Source organism: Athene cunicularia (genome assembly GCF_003259725.1).
Source record: "Athene cunicularia isolate RWA chromosome 6 unlocalized genomic scaffold, athCun1 chr6_part1, whole genome shotgun sequence".
NCBI lineage: Eukaryota > Metazoa > Chordata > Aves > Strigiformes > Strigidae > Athene > Athene cunicularia.
Window position 1 is genome coordinate 19278133 of NW_020799105.1, and position 5991 is coordinate 19284123.

The following is a 5991-nucleotide window of genomic DNA, read 5'->3' on the forward strand; positions in this document are numbered from 1 at the left end:
CCCCCCCCCCCATTCTTAATAATATGTTTGGAAACTTATTAAAATTACAAATCAAGACTTGGGGTTAAAGGCAACCCTGTCTAACTATCTTATTATTGATAAAAAGATTATCATTAAACATCTTGCAGAGAAATTTTGAACCAGTGCAGAATCTGGGAAAAAAAAAAAAGTGCAGAAAAAATGGCTAATGTGTCTAGTTTTAATTAAATGTAAATATAATTTGTAAGGCTTATGGGTTTTAAACAGAGAAAATTTACTCTGTGTAATTTCCTTTCTGGTTAACCTTATAGACAGAAGTGTAAGTAGGGTTATTCTGAAGAATTTTGTAGCTATTAAGCCAGTTACCGCCTCCAGATTCATTGTTGCAGATGACTTCAACTCATCCAAGGTTTCACCTGAAGTTTCTAATTTACAATGACAACACAGTGATTTTAAGCACTAAAAAGAACTTTGTTAAACAGCCTAGTTTACAGCTTGTTTGGAATGTCAGCAGATTTTTCATCTTTATTACTGCAGACAGATAGCAAGGCTCTTATCCGTACATACCTCATCAGAACGGCTGAAACACGCAGAAGTGAATTCTTGGTTATTTTAATGTGACAAGTAAATATAAACCATTTACAAATACAAAGACAGAATAAATATGCCTGTCAATACAGCAATGCCTAAATTACTGCCAGATTAGTATTAAAAGTTCTATCGTGGTTTCTGGTTCAAAGAGTCCCATAAAAATCAGAGTTAATTTAAAACTTAGCCATCCATGGGAATATTTCTCATTGACACAAAACAGTCTGTCGAGTGCAGGTCTGTTTATATGTTTCAGCTATGGAGCAATTTTCAATCTCAGTTCAAGAAAGCACTCATATTCAGCCCAGAAAAGTAACTAAGTATGTGCTTAGCTGTGTGCTTTCGTTAGGCATGTGCCCATGACTTGTCATGATTTCACCTGTCACAGCTTTTTGAGCCAGTTACTTCATTATTTGCATTTTTTTAAAGGCAACTAGTTCCTAACAAGATTGTAATACCAGGTTATAATAGGTCAACTGTTGTGAAACACTACTGATTTTCATACCAGATCATGATCCACCCAATATGAAGGGTCCACTAAGTCTCAGAGAGAAGTCCTGACCCACCTATGGAAATCCATAGAAATCTTTCTCTAATTTCATCAGGAGAGTGACCCACCAGTCTTTAACAGGTGAGAGTAAAGCAGGCTGATGGTCCCCAACCCTACAGAGGCACTGTAGGAGATCAGATGCAAAGCATTACCAGGTTGATCTACAGGTTTGCAGGCTGGTTGTCTGATGAGCATGGAGACCACCTCCAGCACAGGCAGGTTTCTCTGAACAGTGCACAGTTCCAGTAATGGAAGAGATTTTTTCCATCAATGCTGTCAACAATAAAAGATACTTTCACCAAATGGAGAGAACAAAGGAACTGTTCCCAACCCATATTCAGCCATGCAATTACTACCAAAAGGGACCTCCAGAAATCTCCAGTATAAGCTCCAGTCTAAGCTCCTGCTCAAAGCAGGGTCAACACTGAGTTCAGACCAGGTTTCTTCATCTGAATCTTGAGAACCTCCAAGGATGGTGATTTCAAAACCTTGATGGGCCCTGCTCCACTGCCCAATTAGTCCAACACCTTTGTGCCATGGGTACCAGCTGCTCCTCTGAGAGCAGCAGGACAGATCCTGGCCCTGCTTTCAGGCAGTTTGGTCCCAGCTTTCAGCACCTGCTATTTTATAGCTGCCTGCTGTTACCATGTACTTCCCCAGCTTTTCCCCCAAACCCTGCTGCTGCTGCTGCTGCTTACGTGTAGCTCCTAGCTCACCGTCCAGAGCCCTGCAGAAGCCAGATAGTTCCCAAGTAGGAACTGCTGGCCCTTCTCTTCCCCACACCAGAGAGACCTCTCCTGGCGTACCGTCATACGGCTAACACATGCTGTGTCTACGCTGCCAGGAAGCTGTGATGCAGAGTGCTGCTCCCAGCTCGATCCCAGTGGTGGGGAAATGGCTGGAGTATGTCTTGAGTCCCCACAGTCCACCTGATGGGTTTCCTTCCCACCCACAGTGGTGTGGGAAGGGGCAGAAGTTGTAGGCTTGTGTCTGGCCCCGGTGCAGAGCAGGGTGTGACTGAGGTCATTAGAATGAAGAGAAAGAAAAAAAAAAAAAAAAGTGAGATTTCACATTCTGCCGTGGCCTCTGTGCAGAAAAGCAAAAGCAGGAAAGGGCTGGCACCAGATTAGTCAGAGAAAGAGGAGGGAGGCCTGGCAGAGATTAATGCTTGTGGCCTCCTCTCTTCTCACCATATATCTTGTGCTGCTCCTTCTCTTAACCTAATGAGCTGAGACTCCGGGCAACAGTTTTGGACACTTTTCCCTGAAACCAGTGTCTTTCTCAGCGGGATCTTTCCTCATCAGCCCACGCCCAGTTGTAAGCCAGGTACCCAGGACGGGGTGCACCATTGCTCAACTAGAACTTAACTCATGGTGGGAATCCAGGACTCACCAGCCTGGTTGAGCTCTCCAAGGGCTGTGTTCTGGCCCTCCCCATGGAGAAAGCGACTCCATGGTGGGTTCTCTTTCTCTGGACCTCCTTCTGCCAGGGAAGGAAAGGAAAATCTCTGTCCCAGGTTGCAGCAAAGTCTTGAAAAAGTCCTTTCCCATATCTTCCCCTCTGAAGGAGGCAAGTAGGAGCCCACCGTGAGGAGTCACTGATAGTCTCTGTCAGGCTCATGGAGGCTCTGCCGCAAAAGAAAACACCTTTTCTCTGCAAGGAGCAGGGAGCCAGGACACAGAAAGGCATGTTCCCAGCTGCTCGTCTGGAGAGACCGCAGGGCTGTTAGGAGGAGGAGGAGGAGGGTGTGGGAGAGACGGAGGCTAGCCTGTGATCTGGGTGTGAAAGAATCCACAGTTGAGCAGGATCAATAAAACAGTGCCGAGGCTTGCGACGAAGGGAGCAGAGAATAGGATGGTGGAGAGTAAAAGGGAAGGAGCCCCCCTACAGCTCCTGAGAAGAGAGGGGTAGGTAAAAAGGGAGCTCCGATACCACAAGGCCCACAGGAGACTCAATGGGTTGTCTCATTATTATGGTGAACAGAGAGAGCTCATGAGCTGGGAAAGATAGGAAGCTTTTATTTATTTTTTCTTTTTAAAGAGCGCAGCCTCTAGGAGGGTTTTTGCAGCTCAAACGCTTTTATTTTGTGCCAATTACTTATACAGGGTCTGCATTATTCCCGTAATCAGTCTAAATGAAAGTCAAACATGAAAGATTCCTAACAATGAGCTAATTGGAATGCCATTACCATTTAGATTTAATAAGGTATTTGTAATAATAAACTTGCCTCAGTCTATAGAGTTGTCTTATTCCTGCTCAGATCTTGCAAGAGTGTAAGAGTTGACATTTGTCATTCGTTCCGCAGGACATTGGATATAACCTTCAAAATGTTTTAGTCTTGCAGTGCTTAGTAAATGTCAGGGACGGAAACAAAATCTATAGCCTGCTATTGTTCTGGCTGTGTCGAGCTCAGAGTTAACAGGAATTGTGTTAAAACTCAACAGCAGATTATATCCCACATATCTTTCTTTATTTGAAGTCCAAACATCTTGTGGTTTAGAATGAGTCACTCAATGTCCTCTTATGTAGCTGCATTCATTATTTGCATTGAGGTCTTGCTGAGGAACTTCGGTCTGGTTCCAGCACTGCTAGGTACTACACAAGCACAGAGGGTCTTTGCCTTGCATACCTTAGGATCTAAACAATTAAGCCAACGCAAGCTCTATCTTGAAGCCAAGATGTCCCATCTACAACGATAAAAGCCAATTAGAGCTCCATGTATACTTACTTTCGAGAACAGTTCACCAAAAAAAAAAAAAAAAAAAAAAAAAGCTGTTTTCACATAAAGCATACGTGGGCTCAGAGACCTGGTCTCACTGTGCAGCCGTGAAGTTTTATTCAACTGTAGTTCATGCCACAAAAACGAGGCATAATCTCCGTGGGCATTTCTTTTATTATGAAGGAAAACAGCTTGGTATGAGCACTTTGTGCAGTCTGAGGGATTCCCCTAGGAATAGACTGAACAGGCAGAGGTCGAGCGGGTGTGTGTGTACATGTAGGAAGCAAAAAGATAAAGCTAAATCAGCCAAAAAGCCAACAAAGACTCACGGTAGCACAGACAATACAGAAAACAGAGTGCTGGGGAATTCTTTAGAATCCATATACTGCTTCTCCCTTCCCCTTCTCAACCTAGAAAGATGCTGCAGAAATTTCTCCTCCTAAAAAGATCCAATGAACAACCAAAGGGGCCACAGAATGCTTATTTCCTGTTTCAGCAGAAAAAAAAAAACAACAAACCCCCACCAAATTTCCCAGTGGCATATCTCGGCATGAAGAAGCATTACCTATCCGATAAACTGTGCTGCCATTAGCCACAAATGAATTATGTTCTGCTGACACTCTGTGGTCCCAGCAGCTAGTCCTGAATGATCTGACTCAACAGAAAACTTTGCACAATAGCTCAAATAAACGTCAAATCATTGGAAACTGGCAAAGATCATGGAAATTTGGAATGTTCCTTTTTGAGGACAGTCTTTTAATGCAATCTGACACTGGGGATTCAGCTGAACATTCATAACGTCCAGGAAATTCTAGGCACGGTTGGTAAAACGACCAATGCTCTTATAAACCTACTTTTTTTGCTCAAAACTGTATGTACTTCATGCCAAAAGGTTTTTCAGAAACACAGGCCAACAATCAATGGCCTTAAATTAACCATATGCCTGAGCACTGTGCTGGATTGCTGGAGAAGGGCAAGGAAGCATGAAAATCAATAGCTTCCCTGGATGTTTTCATAGAAGACAGTTTGTCTAAGAGTTAAAATGTGAACTTAAAATTCAGACATTCTTGTTCTTGATGGTCTGGTTAAATTACCTGGTCTTTTTCCGATTCACTTCACACATTAGAAAGAAACGACGCTTGTTACTTAGATCACAGCAAAGTTGTGAAGCTTAATTTTTTGAGAGGTGTTTTGGGATCCTTGTATGAAAAGTGCTATAAATATATACATTCTTAGTAGTATTTAATTTACTTCCTTTACAATTCCTTTGAGCCAACACATGTTGCAAAAAATGCAATATTCTCTAAGATGTCTTTTATTCTTATATCTGTCTGGAGTCCAGGACATATCCCAGCCTTATAAAGCATCCGATATTGATGTATCCGCATGCAGTGTATATATATAGCTAATACGATCAGACGCTTTTTTTTTTTTTCCCCCCGCAGGAACCCAGACTTGCTCAATGTACAAGATGGACGTGCTTAGCAAATGAGGCAGCTGTTCAGTTTTTATTTTTATGCTCATTGTTTGCTGTGCGGCCACATGTCTCATAGAGTGCATACCATCCAACCTTTGTAGTGAATCAGACAAGGCTCCACCATAACTCACTCGCTTGGAGCATCCAACTCCGCCTCTCTCCCTGTTAAACATACATATGTGATCACGTAATCAGGGACTGGATCATAAGAAAGCTTTAACTTTGTCATTTCCAAACTTCACTTTCCAGCCTCGGATTTTCTTTCTATGGAAGTTTTAATTGAGAATACCTAGGGATGTAAAACTTTTTAAGAACAAAATAATCCCCTGAAGAATCACATCGCACCGGGCAATGAAACAGCATCCCACAGAAACAAGGACATCTGTACCTGAGCGCCAGCCAGTCCCTTTTCTTGCGTTACTGAAAGAACCAACACCCCTCCAGGGCTGCTCCTGTTTTTCTCTTTTGCATTGTGTCATCGAGCACATGCCAAATGTACTTTCATTAATTCTCCTAATGACGTTTGCAGAAGATCTGCCTGTGCAATAGGAGATTGGCTTTTCAATGTTTGATAATAACAAAGTAAGCCTATTATCACTTGTGCTTCCCCCTGTTTGGGAGCTGGGGGGAGATGTATAAAGCACCATCATTTTTTTATCCCTCAGTTTTTGAAGCAAT